The sequence below is a fragment of the Grampus griseus genome (genome assembly GCF_964374135.1).
Source record: "Grampus griseus genome assembly, chromosome: 7".
NCBI classification, from domain to species: Eukaryota; Metazoa; Chordata; class Mammalia; order Artiodactyla; family Delphinidae; genus Grampus; species Grampus griseus.
Genome location: NC_139001.1, coordinates 111,154,128 through 111,176,512, shown reverse-complemented (window position 1 = coordinate 111,176,512; position 22,385 = coordinate 111,154,128).

The following is a 22,385-nucleotide window of genomic DNA, read 5'->3' as shown; positions in this document are numbered from 1 at the left end:
AGCTGGAGTGCTGCACATTAATCAATGAAGTTAGATTATCTCACTCCACACACAAAAATAAACTCAAAATAGTTCAAAGACTTAAATATAAGACATGGCACCATAAAACTCCTGGAAGAGAACATAGACAAAACATTCTCTGGAATAAATTGCAGCAATGTTTTCTTAGGTCAGTCTCCCAAGGCAAAATAAATAAAAACAAAAATAAACAAATGGGACCTGATCAAACTTATAAGCGTTTGCACAGCAAAGGAAACCATAAACAAAACAAAAAGACAGCCTGTGGACTGGGAGAAGATATTTGCAAACAATGTGACCGACAAGGGCTTAATTTCTACAATATACAAGCATCTCACACAGCTCAATATATAAAAACAAAACAAAAACAAAAACAAAAACAAACCCAACCCATTCAAAAAATGGGCAGAAGACATAGACATTTCTTCAAAGAAGGCATACAGAGGGCCAAAAAGCACATGAAAAGATGCTCAACATCACTAATTATTAGAGACATGAAAATCAAAACTACAATGAGCTACCACCTCACATCAGTCAGAATGGTCATCATCAAAATGTCTATAAATAATAAATGCTGTGAGGGTGTGGAGAAAAGGGAACCCTCCTACACTTTTGGTGGGAATTTAAATTGGTGCAGCCACTGTGGAGAACAGTATGGAGGTTCCTTAAAAAACTAAAAATAGGGTCACCATATGATTCATCAATCCCACTCCTGGGCATATATCTGGAAAAGACAAAAACTCTAACTTGAAGTGCAATGTTCATAGCAGCACTATTTACAACTATATTCAATATCTTGTAATAATCCATAATGGAAAAGAACCTGAAAATGAATATATATCAATATATAACTGAATCACTTTGCTATATACCAGAAAATAACACAACATTGTAAATCAACTACACTTCAATAAAACAAACAAACAAAAAACTGTGTCTACAGAAAAACCTGCACACAGAGGTTTATATAGGCTCTGTTCATAATTGCCCAAAACTTGGAAACAACCAAGATATCCTTCAATAGGTAAAGTGATAAACAAACTGCAGTACATCCAGACAATGGAGTAATATCCAGTGATTAAAAAGAAATAAGCTATCAAGCCACAAAAATCAAACGAACAGAAAAACCATGGAGGAAACTTAAATGTATGAAGTGAATGAAGCCAATAAGAAAAGGTTACATACTGCATGATTCCAAATATATGACATTCTGAAAAAGGCACAACCAGGGGTTTAGGGGAGGGAGGGAGGGAGGGATGAATAGGTGGAACCTATGTGATTTTTAGCACAGGGAAACTATTCTGTATAATACTGTAATGGTATATGTCATCATTCACTTGTCAAATCCTATAGAATGTACAACACAAAGAGTGAACCCTAATGTAAACTATGATGATAATGTGTCAGTGGTGGCTTATCAGTTGTAACAAACAAATACCATGCTAATGCAAGATGTTAATAAGGGAAATTGTGTCTTGGGTAATGAGATATATAGGCATTTTGTACTTTCCAGTTGATTTTTTTATAAACCTAAATTGCTCTAAAATAGTCTATTAACTAAAAATATATAAATAGAATATTTTTACATTTCCCTTTCCAATCTAAATGCCTTTTTTCTTGCCTAATTGCTTTGGCTAAAGCCCCCAGTACAATATTAAATAGAAGAGTCAAGAACTGAAATCTTTGTGTTTTCCTTGACACTAGGTAGAACACATTTAGCTTTTCACTATTAAGCATGGTGTTGGCTGTTAGTATTTTGTAGATGCACTTTGTCAGGTTGAGGAAGTTTTCTCTTATTAAATCTATTACACAGTTTTTATCATGAAAAGATGTTGGATGTTGTCATGATTTTTCTGTATCTATTGAGATAGTCATGTTGTTTTCTATTGTTTCTATTGTTTTCTATTGTGTTCTATTTATGCAGTGTATTACATTAACTGACTTTTGGATGATAAATCAACTTTGCATTCCTGGGGAAAATTCCACTTGGACATGTCATATAAAAACGTTTATATATTGCTGGTTTGCTAAACGTTTTAAGAGAGTACTCTGTTGGTATTCATTAGAAATATGGGTCTGTAGGGGCTCTTTTGTTAAAAGTTTAAAATTTGATGTAAACTGAATTGTCATATAAAAAGATGAGGCAGAACATTTCAAACATTACCCATAACACTATGACAAAAAGTAACTGATAAACAGGGAGAGAAACCATGTCTCTGCCTTTTAAAAACTAAGATGATTGTAGATTCACATGCAGTTTTAAGAAATAATACAGAGAGATTCCTCATAAACTGTGTCCAGTTTGCCCCAAAGGCAAAATTTTGCAAAACCAAAGTATAATATGACAACGAGGATATTTACCTTCATATAATTCACTGATCTCATTCAGATTTCCCAGTTTTACTGTACGTGTGTGTGTGTGTGTGTATTAAATGCTATACTTTTATCATCTATGTATGTGTATCCATTATGACAGTCAAGATACTAAAGAATTCCAATACCATAATGATCCCTCTTCTTGCCTTCTATAACCACACCTACTTCTATCCCCATCTCTAAGCCAAACCAATTACTAACATATCCTCCTTTCTAAGATTTTGTCATTTCAAAAGTATGTAATTTTAATCCTCTGTTATTTAGCCTTTGGGTTTTTTTTTTCACTCAACATAATTCATTGGCTATTCATCCATGTTATTAATAGATAGTATCTTTTAATTGATGAGTAGTAGTACATTTAATGTGTGTATCACAGTTTGTTTGAATATTTAGACATCTGAGTTAACTCTGGTTTTTGGCTAATAAAAATGAAGCTGCTATGACATTTATGTACAGTTTATTTTTGTGGAAACATAGGATTTAATTTCCCTGGGACAAATGCCCAACAGTGTAATTTTTATGAGGCCTAATTTATCTTTTTTAAAAAAAATTTGTTTTATGAAATGTACTTTTTTTGGGGGGGGTACATGGGCCTCTCACTGCTGTGGCCTCTCCTGTTGCGGGGCACAGGCTCCGGATGCATAGGCCCAGCAACCATGGCTCACGGGCCCAGCTGCTCTGCAGCATGTGGGATCCTCCAAGACTGGGGCACGAACCCGTGTCCCCTGCATCGGCAGGCGGACTCTCAACCACTGCGCCACCAGGGAAGCCCTATGAAATGTACTTTTGATGTCATGTCTGAGAACTCTTTGCCTAGACCAGATTTAAAAGATTTTGCCCTTTTCCTTTCCTAAAAGTTTTATGTTTATATTTTGGTTCTTTTTGAAGTATTTTTTGTATGACATAAAGTTTATTTTGAGGTCTTTTTTTGTTGCTGTTGTTGTTGTTTTTTTGTTCTTCCCCCCACTCCCCGTGGATGTCCAGTTGTTCCTTCGCTATCTGTTGGATAGACTATATCTCCTTCATTGAATTGGTTTTACAAATTTGTCAAAGATAAGCTGAACTCATATTTCTGTGAATTTATTTTATATGTTTTCTATTCTCTTCTATTGATCTGTGTCTATATTTCTGCCCGTACAACACTCTCTTAATTACTATACCAATATAGCAAGTCTTAACTTTGGGTAAGATAATTCTTATCACTTTATTCTTTGTCAAGATCATTTGTCTTTTCATTTAAAATTTAGAATAAACTTGTCTATATCTACCAAAAATTGTTGGGATATTGGTATGAATTGAACTCAGATCAGTTTGGGAAGAATTAACATATTTACTATTTTGAGCCTACCCATCCATGAACACAGTATTTGCATTTATTTAGATTTTTTATTTTATTCACCAACATTTTTCTATTTTAGCATGTAGATGTATGTTTTGTTAAGTATATACCTAAGTATTTCATCTTGGATCAATTTTAAATTGTATTATGTTTTTAATTTCTGTTTGCAAATGTTCACTGTTAGTATATAGAAATGTTAGTGGAGTGTGTGTGTGTGTGTGTGTGTGTGTGTGTGTGTGTGTATGTGTATGTTGACTTTATATCCTGTAATCTTGCTGGACTAATTTGTTAGTTCTAGGGTATTTTCGTTGATTTATTGAAATTTCTATGTAGACAATGATGCCATTTTCAAATAGAGTTAATTTTTATCTATGTATTCCATTTACTATTATTATTATGGTTGGATTTGCATCTGCCAGTTTGCCGTTTGTTTCCTACATGACTCATGCCTCTTTTCCATTTCTCTTCTTCCTTTATGGCCTTCTTTTTCTTTAAGTGAAATTTTCTTGGGTAACATTTGAATTTTTAATAAGTTTTTACTTTATAATTTTTAGTAATTTTTTTAGTGGTTACACTAAGGCTTACAAGATATATATTAACCTCTCAGAATCTATCTCATATTTCCATTAATTTAATTCCAGTTATTTTTTAAAAAAGAAAACAATACCTTACTCCTCTTTAGCTCTATACTTTTCCCTTTTTTTGTGCCATTCTTGCTTAACAACTTTGTCTAATGTATGTTACAGATTATGTAATAGTAGTTATAATTATTATTGTATTTAAATTTGTGTTTCTTAAAGGAAGATGAAGAAAGAATATATATGTATATGGTTAGATAGATAGATAGATAGTTTGTACTATTCTCCTCATTTCTTAACTAAGGCTTGTGTTACCTTTTGGTGTCTTTTCCTTGTTCCAATATAGCTTTGGCCCCATTCATCTCTTTTTGTGTTGTTATTGTCTAATATATTGCATTTCTATATGATATAGGCACACAATGCAATAATATATATATATTGTTTTATGAAATTAAAAAGTCTGTTAAGAAAGAAAGTAGAGGAAATATGAAATTATACTGTCTTTTATGATTTTTTACATAATTATCTTAATAGCACTTTTTGTTTTTGTGTGGATTCAAATTACTTACTCTCTTGTGTCACTTGTTTTCAGCCTGAAGAATTTCCTGTATATTTCCTTAAAGGCAATAAATTCTCTTGGGTGTTGTTTATCTGGTGTATTAGTCAGCTCAGGCTGCCATAACAAAATACCATATGCTAGGAGGCTAAAGCAACAAAAATTTATTTTCTCATGGTTCTGGAGCCTAGAAGTCCTAGATCAAGGTCTGACTGGGTTGGTCTCTAGTAAGAGCTCTCTCTCTGTCTTGCAGATAGTCACCTTGCTGTGTCCTCACATGGCAGAGAGAGAGAAAGAGCTTTCCTCAGAAGGACACTAATCCTGTAGGATCAGGGTCCCACCCTTGTGGCCTCATTTAACATTAATTTCATCCATAAATGTTCTATCTTCAAATACAGTTACATTGGAGGTTGGGGCTTCAACATGCAAATTTTGAGGGGATGCAAACATTCAGTTCATAATATCTGGGAATGTCTTTATTTTGAAATGTAATTTTGAAGGCTCTAAGAGCCTTGGTTGAGAGTTTGTTTGTTTGTTTTCCCCACTTAGAATATGTCATATCTAAGCGAAACTTACTTCTGGCCTTCATTGTATCTGATTTGAAGTTAGCTGTTAATTTTACTGTAATTCTCTTGTTCATGGCGAGTCATTTTCTCTTGTTGCTTTCATGATGTCTCTTTGATGATCAGTGTTCAATATGGATCACTTTGTGTTGAGCTTTCTGGATGCATTAATTAATGTTTTTAATTAAATTTTTCATGTTCACAGCAATTATTTCTTTGAACATTTAAATTTTTCTTTTCTTTCTTCTTCTTCTGATAGTCCATTATTTGCATGCTTATTAATGTCCCCCTCAGAATGGGAGAAAATACTTGCAAATGTAGCAACTGACAAAGGATTAATCTCCAAAATATACAAGCAGCTCGTGCAGCTCAATATCAAAAAAAAAACAAACAACCCAACCAAAAATGGACAGAAGACCTAAATAGACATTTCTCCAAAGAAGATATATAGATTGCCAACAAACGTATGAAAGGATGTTCAACATCACTAATCATTAGAGAAATGCAAGTCAAAACTACAATGAGGTATCACCTCACACCAGTCAGAATGACCATCATCAAAAAATCTACAAACAATAAATGCTGGGGAGGGTGTAGAGAAAAGGGAACCCTCTTGCACTGTTAGTGGGAATGTAAATTGATACAGCCACTATGGAGAACAGTATGGAGGTTCCTTAAAAAACTAAAAATACAACTACCATATGACCCAGAAATCCCACTACTGGGCACATACCCTGAGAAAACCATAATTCAAAAAGAGTCGTGTACCACAATATTCATTGCAACACTATTTACAATAGCCAGGACATGGAAGCAACCTAAGTGTCCATCAACAGATGAATGGATAAAGAAGATGTGGCACATATATACAATGGAATATTAGCCATAAAAAGAAACAAAGTTGAGTGTAGTGAGGTGGCTCAACCTAGAGACTGTCACATAGAGTGAAGTAAGTCAGAAAGAGAAAAACAAATACCATATGCTAACACATATATATGGAATCTAAAAAAAAAAAAAAAAGGTTCTGCAGAACCTAGTGGCAGGAAAGGAGTTTTGGGGACTCTTGTTGACTCTTTCTTTCCCTGATCTCCTTGATAAGCTTCTGAAAAGGCTGCCTCTATTGTTATCACATGCAGCTGTTAGGCTCCACTAATTGCTAGCTGACTTTAACAATACTCTAGGATATGATTTGCTCCAGAGCTGTATCCAGTTAAGTCAGGCCCCTCAAAAGGGGTGGGACATTAACAGTCTTTAAGGCTTGATCTGACTTTTCCCTGGGTGGAAACTCTGCTGTATGGAACAGGAGCTGGTAGAGGGTTTGCTCTCCACTGGCTGTTCCACCTGTATCCTCCTTATGAATCAGGAGATATGTGGTATGTGTGTGTGGCAGATGTGGAAACTGGTGTCACTCCTAGGCACCACCATTGCAGATCTTCTGCAGTCCAGAATCAGGGAAGATCAGATGTGGTGGCTTTCCAGCTTTCAAATCTATTTAAAATAGGTTTTCATCCCTGGAAGCTAGAGGAGAAAAGATTTGCCATCTTTCTGTCAACTTCACTAAAGAAAATCCCTCCTATTATAGAGGCATGTGGGAAAGGGGACTGAACTCTTAAACCAGCTGCCCAGCCCAGATCCTCCGTACTTAGCAGGAGTTGAGGGTGGAGCCACCTGACTGATTCTACAACCACAATAGGCCTTCTGCAACATGGAGCTGTGAAAAAATGTAATCTCCCGATGTTCTCTGGCTTCTAGAAAGCTGGGGAGGTGGTAACTGCTCCTTGGCTGCCAAGCCCATGGTCAGGTCACAACTTAAACCAAGGAAGAGCTGTGGGGGAAGGAGGGGAGTGCAGGTTCTATCACAAATGCCGTAGCTTCCCACTGTTCTGAGTTTCCATGGATTTTGTTGAATAAATGTTTCTCAACTTGCTGTAAGCCGTTTGATCAATCACAGACTTTGAATGATTGTCTTTGCTAATTTTTATGTGCTAAGTAGATATCTTTGTGAGGGAGAGTTTTCCCCGAGTTTTTGTATTACCATTCTGCCTTCCTACCATCACTTCTAAGCACTGCTCCATCTCATAAAATTCGAGAAAATAATATTTTGTCCCCATGTGTTATTGTGACTATTGCATTAAATTATTTTTCACGATCAGAACGTCTCCTCAATGAACTATTATGCCAATATGCTGCTTTTTAGCACCACATTTACTTTAACAAAAAATCATTGTCAGTAAATAGAAATGGCAATTTCAGGTGACTTTGATCTTTGGCAATTCTGTAATTGGTGTACATGAAACAATCAACTCACTGGATCATTACTGTATAAATGACAAACTTTATTCATTTTTTTCTCTCTCTTCAATATAATTATCATAAAGCTTTTGATGGAAAACACATTAATATTCTCGGAATGATAATATAAAAATGCCCTAGTTACTGGAGAAACTGTTAAAAAAAAAAAGAAAGTAGAATGAAAGTGTGGCAGACATTGTCAGGATGGCAGCATAGTTGGATGACAAATGTCAGCTGAGAATCAAGAATTTTCCTTCTCTCCAGCCTGGTCCATCGACTCTGAGATCTGGAAATGTCATTCCAGTCCTTCTGACTATACCCTCAGGGTATCCAAGCAAAATCTTGTACAATAATGGGACTCAGTGAGTTTAACAGGAATCTGTTTAAACATCTTCCTCTGGGTCAAGAAAGCTGGAATCCTGCAGGAAGTAGACATAAGGATGATAAGATAGATGGTTAGAATCACAGGGTGTGAAAAATAGAAGAAACAATGACCAGTTATCACACTAGATTTCTAACTTTTTCATCCAAAGTAAAATTTTTTAAAAGAAAAAGTTAAATGGAGCCCCAATATATAAATATCAATGCTCTGATAGAAGTGGGGTTGGAAAAAGCCCTGCTACTTTGACCTGCCCTTACCTCCTACAGTGCTCACCAAGACAACATTGCCAACCTCTGGGCTGTTGAGAACCCAGTGTGGAAGGTTGATCTGATCCAGCCTTCTTCTCTATAAGTTTTCAGTTTCATGTGGTGGGGAGTCACTAAAACTCGAGGGGTGGCCCTGAAGAGGAACAAGTGGTAGAAAATACTTCATCCTTTATTGAGTCTTCCTGAATAAGGAGTCAGCTCCTGGACAAAACCCTATGTGTGATCTATCAGGCCTTACCATTGGCAATCACACAGGCTTTATGTAGGTCTTTTCATCTGCATGTATGAGAAGTAGAAACTTAACCATTTTCTAGCAGTAACATAGGTTGTATTTAGCAGCGTACCTCCTCTCCTGATCCTGCAAATCTAATTAGTGGCTGGGGAGAATGAAGTACATTAGAAAGTAGGAGTAACACTGAGGATAGAGAAGTTCTCTTGGCTGCATCCTCAACCTCTGAGACTCTGGAGAAAGTTCCTTTTTGGCTTCCCTTTGTAAAGCCTGGGTACAGCCACAGAAAGAGAGTGTGCCATTGCCTTCCCACATCTCCTTGGATCTGGTATAACCCTCTCTTTGAGATGTAATCCATGGCCTGCCATGGGATCCACCAAGGCTGGGGGACTGACCTTTGCAGCAGAGGCTAGAGAGTGGTTTACTGGGCCAGTGAGCTGGCTGGAGGGACTGGTGAGAGGTTTGTTTCTGTAGCTAGTGAACTCCCAGATGAGGCCAGATCAGCTGAGGTGAGGCTTTAAGAGCACCATCTTGGCAGATAAATGGTCCACAAGTCCATCCAACTACAGCTGGCATCATCAGAGTTTATCAGGTCATACCAGGAACAGGAGGACAAGGCACATCACCTAAGAGACCAGATGATATCAGGTAAAGCCCATCGGGATTCCTCTCTTCTCCTTCCTTCCTCATATCACCATGACAGTGTGGAAGGTCTTATGCCTCATAAACCTGGACACTTTCTTAGGAGAAGATTCAGGAGGAAGAAATGAGACCTGGGAGACTGAACATTTGTATTTCAAGAAAAATTGAACAGTCAGAGCAGTTGCATACTATATTGCGCTCAACTTTAAATTGTGAAGGACTAGAAGTAAATATTTGACATTTTATTAACCATCAGGTGGAGGATTGCACTTTGGCCAGCAGGCGAGATGTCCCTTTTCAGAGCAGCCACACCTGGTCCGTCAGAACAGTCAAGCCAGAGGCTTCCTGAAGCTCAGTGGGCATTGGACAGATGTAGGCCAGGTAGAAAGGGCATTTGCAAGGGCGTGTTGCTGCCACCTCCATGAAGAAGCCAACCAGGTGGAGGATGCAATCAAGTTTCCTACTTATTCTCCTCATCCCCATCCCACTTTGGTTCAGAATCTTTCTTGGTAGAAATGCCATGGAATGAATCTAAAGGGGCTTGATGGCTGAAATTCAAAGAAACAGTTATACTGTGACTTCCTTTTTGTTCAGTGGTTAATCTCTAGTTTATAGAATAGCTCTCAGGAGCTGAAGATGGGGGCAAAAGTTTTTAAGTTTGAAAAGGCTCCATTGGGCAGGCAAAGCTGAAAGGGTCTAAAAATACAAAGAGACTAGCCTATGTATAGGATGTAGCACAGTTTCTGACACAGCAATCTAAGTCTGTCCTAACATAGACTCTTGTTCAATTATTTACTTTGCACACTTTGATCCCATTCAATTGCGTTCATCTACCCAGTTGTCACCAATGGACCAGGTAACAGGCCTCTTTCTCATCTCCATAGAATGTGGCACTAAATATCCCTCTGCAAATACCTAGCCCAGTCAGCTCCATAAACAGGGTGGATGTGACAGCAATTGTCATGTCATCATTTCATATTACTATGGGGAACATCAACTGAGATTCCACAATGACCCCCAAATAGTCCATGTGTTGGCAATAAAAGAAGATGCAAATACTCAGTCCTTCCCATCAGGACAACCCAGGAGGTTGTCCTGGGTTTATGTAGGTCTTTTCAACCCAGGACAGCCCTCAACACAGGAGGCGATGCAGACATATTAAGAGATTGCCACAAAGAAAGTGTGGAAGCTCGTCCAGTAGAGGTGCTTCGACTGGGATTGGTCACCCCTCCCTGAGCACGAGGGATGGTGGGAGGTGCTTTGGCAACATTTCTCTGCTTCAGGAAACGAGAGTCAAACCTAAATATAAATGTTTACTGAAAGGATCTGGGTGGCTCTTGAAACTGCTAGATGCACCAGAGAAGATGAGAGTTCAAGAGGAAGCTTCAGGAACATTGCCTTAAACCAGATCATAACCAGTCTGAGAAAGGAAACAGTGGTGCTGTCATCAAGCCTTAGTAGCTTCGTTAATTCATTTCCTCACTCACTCCTGCATTCAGCAAGACATACTTGGACACCCACCATGGGCAGGCAGTATTGCATGCTCTGAAGATAAAGCAGGGTGTGCAACCACTAACACTTCATGCCAACGGCCCTACTTGACTGTCACTGCTACCACTGCCAGCTCTCTGTCCATTCCCTTTTGACTCAGTTTCTCCTGAGCCATCGTCCTATGAGTCCATGGATATGGCTGGCAAAGCCTGAGAGGGAAACTCGGAGACCAAATATCTAGCATGTTTCTTCTGTAAAGGGAGGTGTGTCTGAAACATACCAGGACTCAACAACTGGAGAATCCCCCAGCTACAAAACAGGGTTTGGTTCCTATTCCTACAAAATGAAAGACAAACAACACTAGGAAATGTGTCACAGCATGATCGATAAGGGGTTAAGTCTTGCAGGGTGAGTGGTGGCATCAAGCAGCAAAGGAGACAGTGGGGAAAAGTTTCTATGCTGAGGAAACCACTTGAGTCAGGTAAGATGCTGGGAGAGGCAGCCCTGGGCCTTCAGAGGCTCAGCTTATCTGTGGCGTCATCAACACCATCATTTTAGAACAATTAAGAGTAAAACAATAAAGGACTTAATTCTATCTTTATTTATTGCTTTTCTGTCACTCTTTCTGCATGCATGTCCAAGGTTCTGACCCCTATGTTTATTTTTTTGCTTGAAGAACTTCTTTCAACATTTCATGTGGTGAATTCCCTTAGTGTTCAATTATCTGCTAAAACCTTTATTTTTACTTCACATTTAGAATTATTGGTTGTCATCTTTTTCCTTTCAACACTAAATACTTCATTCCACTCTGCTTGCTTGCACGGTTTCTTATAAGTCCACTGTAACCCTTACCTTTGTTTCTCTATAGGTAAAACTTTCTTCTCTGGCTTCTTTTAAGATTTTTATCTTTGTCTTTGGTTTCCTACAGTTTGAATATATTTTATTTTTAAAATGTATCCTGCTTGGTGTTCTCTGAGCTTCATCATCTGATTAAGCCTCAGTCTTCTGATGTCTGTCATTAATTTTTGAAAGTTCTTAGCCATTAGTATATCAAATATTTTTCTGTTCTATTCTCTTTCTTCTCCTTCTTGCATTCCCATTATGATATGTTATACCTTCTACCTTCTTGCAACTGTCACACAATCCTTGGATGTTCTGTTCTGTGGTTTGCATATTTTTTTTTCTCTTGGTTGTTTTAGTTCAGGAAGATTCTATTGTCCTATCTTCAAGTTCACTGATTCTCCCCCTGCTGTGTCAAGTTTACTCATGAGACCATCAAAGGCATTTTCCATTTGCATTACAATGAATTTGATATCTAGCATTCCCTTTTGATTTATTTTCCTGGAGTTTCCATGTCTCTGCAAATGTTGCCCATCTGTTCTTTCATTTGTGTACTTTTTATTTTTCCATTAAATCCCTTAACATACTTATCATAGTTATTTTAAATTCTCTGTCTGATAACTTTAACATCTGTATCATGTATGAGCCTGGTTCTGTTGATAGCTTATATTTCTTCACACTGTATTTTGTTCTGTGTTGCCTTTTAACAGGACTTACAATTTTTGATTAAAAGCTGGGCATGATGTATCAGGTTATAGGAACTTGTATAAAAGGCCTTTACTGTGAGAACTTAAGTTATTCTGCCTAGGAGCTGGGCCATGTTTAATGTTTGCTGTAGCTATAGTGTCAGAGACTACAAATTCCACTGCTGTCTCTGTTTCTATCTCTCCTCTTGGTTTAGGGACTTCCCTTTGTGCTATTCCTTGGTGAGAGTTTGTGTGTTACAGTCCTTTCATTTGTAATGCACTGTTATTATGCTGGAAGCTTGTTGGTGTGGCCTTCAGTTGTGGAGTTGGGTAGCATTCTACAATCTTCGGATAAAGTCTCTGTCATTCTGTGGACCTGTTTCTCATGGGTGGCCTTTCAAAGTGGCTCTGTTCCTCCATTTCCAATTTATATGCTTAATTCTGGTTCCCTATTGAATATGTTTTTTAAAATTATTTTTTCAAAGGTGAGACAGAAAAGCTGGAGGGGACTGGTTTGGGGCAGAATTCCACACACCGCCTCCACCCCCCCACTGGAATAAGCTTTCAGTATTTCCCTCTGGTCATTCTCATCCACTGCCCCCCTGGCCAAGGGCATGAGGGGATCTTCAGGGGTTCTCCCTGGGAGGACCTGGTGAGGTTTCTGGAGGGAAAGCCTGCAACAATGTTACCCCACTTCCAGACTGTAGGAGCAACCCCCCAGAACTTTCTCACTATCGTGCTAATGTGTTCTCAGCCTCCAGCACTTTGTCACAATTACTAGTCAGGTAAGTGTTTTGTCAGTTACGGCTCCCAGTGACTCCTTGTCCAGGTAAGCAGTCTTGGGCGCTCTACCTTTCTGGGTATGGCTGACCCTACAGATTTCAGTGTAGTTTGCCTTGTGACTTCGGGTCTCTAGTGGGCCAAAAAAAAGTTGTTGATTTTAATTGGTCCAAATTTCTCCCATTGTAAGGACTGAGGTCATGGTTTCCAAGCTCTTTATTTGTTGGAGCCGCTATGAAAAGTCTAGTCACCATCATTTTAACCAAACGTATTTCATTGTGGAGGGCTGAGGGAGACCTCTCCTAGAGGGGTTGCTGGAGTGACAGTAATCTGCTTTTCCCTTCTAAACTAGGGAAAGTCCCACCAGGACCATCATACCCGACTTAGAGCAAACATATTAATAGTCAGAAAGAGCTGCACATCTCAATTAATCCAACATTAATTAGGAAGGAAGCAGAACAGTGACAGGAATTTGCCCTCAGCAACTGATGAATTGTCTCAAGGTTTCCAGGGCAGTGATGGAAAGGGAGAAGTTCCGGGTTTTGAAATTGGTCAGGCTTAGATTATTAACAATAGTTCTTCCTTTCACTCTCTGGGTTTCCTCCATAGTCATAATTTCCTCAATTTTAACTAGAGGGTAACAATATGCACCTTACAGGTTACTGCAGAAATTAAATGAGATAATTTATTTAAAACCCTCAGCCAGTGCCTGCCACCTGGTCAGGACCTGTTGACCTGAAGCCACCAGCATCTGCCTGTGCCTTCCCTCCCCTGGAGCCTCCCCAGCCTGAGCATCTTACCTCCAGAGAATGGGGACACAGGTGTCTGACCCTCACTTGGCCAATGCCTTCTGCTCTGCTCCCCATGCCATCTGAGTCTGTGACACAACACTGGCACACTGTGGGTTAGCTCCAAGTTCAGCGGAATGCTTTGCTTCCTAATTAGTAAAGACAGAGCTCTCGCTAAATTACTGGAAGATCAGATGTCTCATTGCCTTTTATTCATTACTGGCTTCTAATTATTCTAAATTGTTTCTTAATTAGATTCTGTCCACTGGAAAATGGATGTGAAATGAGCAAGGCACAGGACAGACCTCCGGGGTGAAGCAGACAGTACGTGATCCCTCAGAGATGGTCTTTGTCACTAGAAGAGGATGCTGAATCTGAAGCTTCTATTTCCTTGCCAGGCACATTCTTTCCAACCCTGAAGAAAACACCATCTCTCCAGTGAGGTCAAGCTATAGTCTATCAGGAGCAAATATTCCCAGAAGACTTCCAGTCTTGAGCAGGAGGTGTCACTTGAGGAAGTGTGAATAGAACCAGGCAGAATCTGCCCTGACAGTTTTGTTTTCTTGGTGATCCTCTTGTCCAGGTGGTTCTTTCCCAACCCCTTTGTAACCTAATGCCTTCATCTTCCTCCCTCCCCTACTGGAATGTAACCCAGACAAGGCATTGCTTTTGGTCCCTTACCCTTCCTTTTGCATTATGGATCCTATTCTTGCCAGGGAACTAAAGATGTTTCTTACAAAGTCTCTTCTCTTATTATAAATGAAAAGTATTTCCCTTATAGAAATGCAAGCTATCACTCTGATAGCATGCAACAAAGATCTAAAGAAATAGTCATTACCTCTACTTCTGAGAATTTAATCTAAGAAAATAATCACAAATGCAGATAAAGGTTAAGCTCAAAAAATAGTGTTATGGGTTGAATGTGTCCCTCCAAAACTCATATGAAGTCCTAAATCTCAGTACCCCAGTAAGTGACCTTCTTTGGGGATGGGGTCTTTAAAGAGATAATAAAAATGAGGACATTAATGGGCTCTCATCCAATATAACTGGTGTCCTTATAAAAAGGGGAAATTCGGACACATAAATATTCATACAGAGAAGATGATGTGGAAGGACACAAGGAGAAGATGGGCATCTGTACGTCAAGGAGAGAGGCATGGAATAGATCCTTCCCTCATAGCCTCAGAAAGAACCAAGCCTGCTGACACTTTGATTTTGGACTTTCAGCCTCCAGAATTGTGAGACAGTACATTTCTGTTGTTTAAGTCACCCAGTTTGTGGTACATTGTTACAGAAGTGTACAAATTGGTCCATCTGTACTAATACAAATGGGCATTGCAGTAAAGTTAAAACAGTGAGAAACTGGAGTTAAATATTCAGTGATTGGGAAATGATTAATTACATGTGGTATGTCCATTTGATGCCATTTCATGCAGCAATTCAAGTAAATGTTTACAAAGAGATATTGATAACAGGGAAAAATAGGTAAAAAAAAGGCTTAAAATTTATACATAGTATGGTCACGTATACATATAAACCAGACGAAAAACCTACATAGGAAGGTCATTAAGGAAAAGGTTCAGTCACACTAGTAATCAAAGAATGCAAGTTTAAACAACAAAGAAATACATATTTTCCCAACTAAATTATTTTTCAAAAATCAAACTACTTAATTCTGAGGAAATACAGTGAGATGAGTATTCTCATATGCTACTGGTGGGAGTGTGGGTTGGCATAAGTTTTCTGAAACCAATTTGGCTAAAAAATTGAAGAACTTTAACTTTTCTGTGCTTTATGGGCTAATTTTCAATTTCTAGGAATTTATACTTAGGAAATAATCATGGGTTAGAAGAAAGGATTTTTGGTATAGCATGATTCATAATAGGAAAACAAATAGAAGCAACATAAATGCCCATAGTAAGAAAACTATTATATAATTTCTGATACGCTTGTAAAATTATGTATTATGAAACAATTAAAAATGTTAAGAGTATGTTTCGTACTGTGAGAATGCATTGCCTGTTTTATAAAATTAAAACCACTAAATGTATTTTTAAAGAAATAGACCAAGATTTTATACAAATTATCTTTAGTTATAGGAATGTGTGTTGTTTTTAAACTATTATTTTATTATTCCATATATAATTTAAAATTAAAATACATAATTACTTACAGACTGTGAATAATTTAATACTCTTTTTTAAAAAGAAGAACTGTAAAGCATCATCAAGAGGATGTAATAATGTGTGGGAGGTGGGGGTGGATGTGAGGCTTTCCTATACTCCTAAAATCAATTGTGAGTATAGTTGACTGCCTTTTATTGACCTTCTGGACCCCAAATAGAGATCAATAGTTGAGCACTAAAACCATGGTTGCTTCACTGGGGAAAAAGATTAACAGGCAGGTGAGGCAGGAATATTCGATAGACTGTAAACAAGAGAAGAGCAAAGCCCTAGTTTAGCCACACTAGAGAGGCAGTAGGCAGGCTCTGTCAATCAAGCCGAGAGAGCCTACAGGACATGCAGACAGTGGGGATTCAGTGAGCCAGCATCAGCTGACAGGGTGAAATCAAAAAGTGCAGGAGGTTGTACTTGGACTAGAGAGATGGTAACTCCTCGACACGTAGGACCAAATGCTTTGCTAGCTCACTTTTAAGGAAGAATTAAACATTATCCTACAGAGCAGCAGTTCTCAAATCTTTTAGTCTCAGTTTCCCTTTACTCTCTTAAAATTACTGAACACACCTAAGACCTTGTCTATCAATATTTCCTGTATTAGAAATTAAAGCTGACATGCATTAATATCTTTATTATTCATTTAAAATAATAATAAACCCATTTGATGGTAAAATAAATTCTGTTTTATAAAAATTAACATTTTATTAAAATGAAAAAAATAGTGAGAAAGCTGGCATTGCTTCACCTTTTCACAAATCTCTTTACTGTCTTAATAGAAGAAGGCTGAATTCTACTTGTTCTATATGCAATATATGATGATATATGCCATATTGCCTCTAGAAAACCCTACTGTAAGAAAATGACAGTGAAAACATTAAAAAAAAAAAGAAACCCAACACCTCTTTAGCATCATGAAAATGATTTTGAACTTATGACCCTATTGAAAGGATTCGAGGGACCCTTAGGGGTTCCTGGACAAAACTTTGATACCCAACAGCTATTGCCAGAGCTAGTATAATTGATTTGAGACTGCCAAAGACCCACTCTCCATTCCATGGAGGGTGTCAGCCATCCCTAAAGAATTCTGCCTTTCTTCTTTCCCAGCACGTGAAATCAGTGAATTAGTGATAGCTCTGGGAAGCAAAAAGCATGCTCCAGGTGAACAAGGCATACTAAAAATACGAAACAAATTGGATTCTCTATACAGCAAAACATGCATCAGAATGTACATTCCAACACGTGAACGTGGAACACCTGCTGCAGAAGGGACAGAGATTCTGGCTCAGAGTCAGTGCCTTCCTAAACAGGAGGCCTGGAACCGAAACACCCTATAGGGTCTAACTGGGTGACCGCCAGCCTGCGCGGAGGTTCCGGGACCACAGCAATCACGCCACCGAGCGCTGGGGTATGGTTGTGTGGGTTTGGAGAGCTGGAATTGTGGCTGAGGTAGTTGGCATCACCCCTGAGGTTAGGGGCTTCCTCACACCCAGAAGACGGCCTCTGGCAGGTGCCCTCGTGCAGCCTGTCCTGTGCCTCCGCAGCAATCACGGGGGTGAGTGGGGTTGGGGAGGGGCAGCCTGTGGCAGAGGGAGCCGCGAGAAATCACGGTGCTCTAATCCAAAGACAAGCAGATATTCAGGAATCATCCAGCGTTTGTGGAAAACCACACTATGAAACCGCATCTCTATAGTCAGTCAGCAGTAATCACCTAGTGCAACAAATACCTATTGATGAACAATCATGTGCCAATGTTGATAAAGTATGATTTATTTAAGCATTCCCCTATGATGAACATTTAGATAGATTTTATTTTTATTGATTGCTATAGTCCTCACCATAATTAACATCTTTGTAAAAATAAAAATATTTGACATTGACTATTTATAAAGTATCAGGCACTATTTCAAAATTTTACATACATTTTAAAAATCTAAGTCTCACAACTTTCTTTGGGTTGGTATTATTATTGATGCATATTTGTGTAAATATGTCCATAAGAATTCTTGGTATAGGTGGAACTGCTGAATGTAAGAAGCATGCATATTTTAAGCTTCGATACATTTGGCAAATTGTCTTCAAGATATTTGTATAAATTTACCTTTGTGCAAAGAATATCACTTTTAATTTACACAAATCTACACTTCAGCCCATAGTAGGTGATAGCTCCAATTTTCCTGCCAATATTGAATTGATGTCAATATTCTTTTTAGTTTTTGTCTATCTGGTCAGAAAAAAAATCTTATTCTGGTTTAAATTTTTAAATTAAATATTTATTTTATCCAAAATTTTACTTGACTATTAATAAAGTTGTATCTTTTCAAATGTTTATTGGACATTTGTGTTTATTTATATGTAAACTGCTTGTTCACAGCCACTATCAAATCTTCTATTAATTTTTCTTTTTTCATTGATGTGTAGGCATGAATATTAATTCTTTGTCCACCACATGTATTTCCAATATTTTTTCCCCAGGTTGTCTCTAAACCATTTATATGATGCCTTTCACAGTACCAAAGATTTTAAAATTTATGAAATCAAATCTTACAGACGTTTTCCTTAATGGCTTCTATCCGGGGGTCTGTTTCATGCTTAATGTTTTGAGATAATTTGAGATAATCTTCAATTTATTTTTAAATTTATCTTTTCCTTTTCTAAAAAACATAAGTATTATTTTATAGTTGGGGGAACCCATACGTTAAACATTCACATGCCTACATTAGAGGGACCAAAACCATAGGTCTCCTGACGCCATGAGGCCTAATTCTTTTCTTGGTTAGAGATGATGTGTCAGCCGTCCATGGGACCAGTGACTTCATGAATCTGCCCACAGCCCTTAGGAACGTTTTTTGTTGAATATTGCCAGGCCAAGTGACCGATGTCACTATCACAGTGTCATACACTAGAGAGTGTTGGCTATACCCATACTCTTCTTCTATGCAGCTCCTAGGAGAGAGGTGGGGCTCCCTCCCACAAGGTAAGCACCACTATGAGGGTTATCTCCAAGGAGGCTTAGCAAGGTGTGGAGAAAAATGCCCTCATTAAGCGACCATGTGCTAGGGCCGAGGAGTGCATGAAGTCCGTGAATATTCAAACCTTCCTGTAGGCTAAGCATAATGGAAAGGCATTGCATTTAAGGTGTCACGGGCTCCAGGTATGGTCCAGCCCAAGCACTAGAGGAGGCCAGCCAAGAAGACTCCATGGGTATAGTTCCTTGGGAACCAAGTGGAGGCGTTGGAATCAGAACTAATGTTTTTTCCTGTTAAAACAAATAGCTGTGTGCTGTCTTCCCCTTGCCCTTGCTGGAGCTGTACTGCACTTCTTCACCCATACCTGGCTGTCTTAACATTTCTACACTTCCCATTATGGTCCAGGTAGTTCTCCAGTTAGAAGAGCTTAGTGCCCCTCATGATTGAGGAGATCTCACTGTGCAGCCTGTCCATGAAAGCATCACTGGGGAGAAAACTCAAAGGAACAAAAGCCTTTTCACCAAAGGAGACTCCATTCCCCGAGGGCCTGCAGCATCAGCTAGGCATTCAAAAAGACAAGGGGATAAATAGAAGTAATTTACTTCCAGGAGATTTCCATCAATTGTAGTTGGGTTACAGGAAACTTTGTTCAAGCTATTTCTTTCAACCTCAGGCCTGGAAATTTTATATCTTGTTTATGTAGTGATGAGGCTGTTGTGGAACTGGAGTAAAATGTATAATCCAGAAGTTACTCCAAGTATAAGCTGAATTATGAATTTGGACTGACAATGGGTAGTGGAAATGTAGGGCCAGGAAAAAGCTACAGAGGCTAGGAGCATGTCTTATAGAGGAAGATTGACAGTGCTCTCCACCCTCACTTGTGTCTAGTTCCTTTTGTCATTACCTTTCTTTTTTTCATTGTTTACCTTTATTTTAAAATAATTTTAGATTTATAGAAGAGTTGTGATAATACAGATGGTTCCCATATGCCCTCCTTTTCCTACATTAGCATCTTACAGAACCATGATACATTTACCAAAACCAAAAAGTTTACATCAGTACAACACTATAAGCTGAACTACAGACTTTATATTTCACCAATTTTTTGCACTAACGTTTATTTTTCTGTTACATCATTCAATCCAGGCACCTTGCTGCATTTAATCATTACGTCTTCATAGTTTTCTCCAATCTGTGATTTTTCCCCCCAATTTTTCCTTGTTTATCATGACCTTGTCCCTTTTGAAGAGTACTTGATGGATATAGCTGTAGAATGTTCCTCAGTTTGAGTTTGTCTGATACTTTCTCATAATGAGACCTGTACCTTTCCCATCTCATCATATCAGGGAGTACATGTTAACATGATTTATCACTGGTGATGTTCATGTTGATCTCTGGGTTAGGGTGGTTTCTGCCCGGTTTTTCACTGTAAAGTTACTACTATTCCCTTTCTACACTCTGCCTCAGGGGTGCTCAAACTGGGGTGATTTTATTCCCCAGGAAATGCTCAGTAACATCTGAAGACATGTTGTCACAGACGGAGGGGGAGCTATTGGCACCGGTGGGCAGAAGCGAGAGATGCTGCAGAACTTCTTCCATCACAGAGTGGCCTCTGCAACAAAGAAGAGGGAGGGCTGAGAAACCCTACTCTGTCCATTGCAGCAACTCACTGCATTCAGCCCACACTCAGCAGTGACTGCATTAAACTTCACCTTTTAGAAGGAATGTCAAAGGGTTCCTGGACATATTCTAAAGCCAGCACAGTCATTAAATATTTTGCAGGAGATACTTTGAGGCTATGCAAATTCCTATTTCTCCTTAAAGTACCACCCACTAACTTTTAGCTTTCATCAATTGCCTGGAGCAATTATTACTGTGCTGTAATAGTGATTTTCTATTTCCCTCATTGCTTCTACATTTATTATTCCTGCTTTCCTTTTTAATTAGCTTTTCATGTAGCCATGACTTGAGTTAAAAAAGTGACTGTATTTCCTGTATCACTAGTAGAATTGGCCTAAAATTATGTTACTGTCTTATTCATTTACACCCTTATTTATTTACCCATTCATTTATTTTTATTTATTTATTTATTTATTTTTTCACAGGCGCTCGGGGGGTTCCCACCTCCCCACCCCCAGGGACACGGGGCGCGTATGCGCGCAGCACACGGCCACAGCCCGCACCACAGCCGCCCGGTAGCCCCCTCCCGACTGCCGCGGCGGAGAGGACCACTGGCGCGCGGCGCGGCGCGCCGGCCCCGTGTGGCGGGGGGAAGCGGAGTCTGGGGGAGAAGGGAGGGGCGTCCCGACTCCCCGCGGGCCCGACCGCCCGACCCCAAGACGGACGGGCGACCTCCCATGGGTCTTCAAACCTCCGCGCCAGGACGTGCTAGGTACCCGGAGTGGGGGAGGCGGGCTAGGCGGGGGCACGGAGCGCCCCACGCTCGCCGCCGCCCAGACACAAACCAACACGCTCTCCGCCCGCGGCCGCCCGCAGCACGCGGGCCTCGGCGCTACTAGCCCGTGACGCGGGGCCCCGTCCGGGCGCCGGGCCGACCGCCACATGAGACACCACTGCCACCGCCCGACAACGCCCCCACCGTGTCCCCGAAACCGGACAGAGACCTCCCGTTCGCGCCGGAACGCGGCCCTCTTTTCTCCTTAACCCCAACCCTCCGCCCCTAGGGCCCTTGCCCCGCACCCGCGTCCCGGGCCCCCTCTCGCCACCGAGGGCGTAAGGGAGGCTTCGACGGGAGGCGGGGGGCGAGCGGGCAGGGAGCACACGTGGGAGGGTGGGAAAGAGAGAAAGCGAGAGAGAGCCGGACGGACGACGGAGGAGAGGCCCCGGGCTCGGAGCCCAGCGAGGGGAAGGAGGGCCCGGAGCGGAGGACCGACGACCGGTGGGGGAACCGGTCCAGGGCCGGCGGCGGGAAGGCGACGGGCGGGCGAGCGGCCCCACGGGGAGCCACCACCGCCACGCCACCCATTCATGATGCGCCGGAGGCTCGGCGCGGGGGCGGTCGCGAACGGGGGGGGGGGCGTGACCGGTGCCGGAGACTGTGGCGCGCGTGGCGGGGACTCGGCCCCCCTGGAACCCTCGGACCCAAACCTCAAGGGACGACGTGGCGGGGAGGTCGGGCGGGAGAGAGACGCTCCGGGAGATCACCACGACGGTCGCGGGTACGCGGCGTGGTGGCGGGCGGGGGTCGCCTTGGGCGGCCATACCGGGGGGTGGTGGTGGTGGTGGGGACGGTGTTGCCCCGGGGGCATTTATTTTTTAATTGAAATATAGTTGATTTACAATATTATATTAGTTTCAGGTTGCAACGTAGTGATTCAGTATTTTTGTAGATTATATTCCATTTAAATTTATTTCAAAATAATAGCTATGTTTCCCTGTGCTTACAATATATCCTT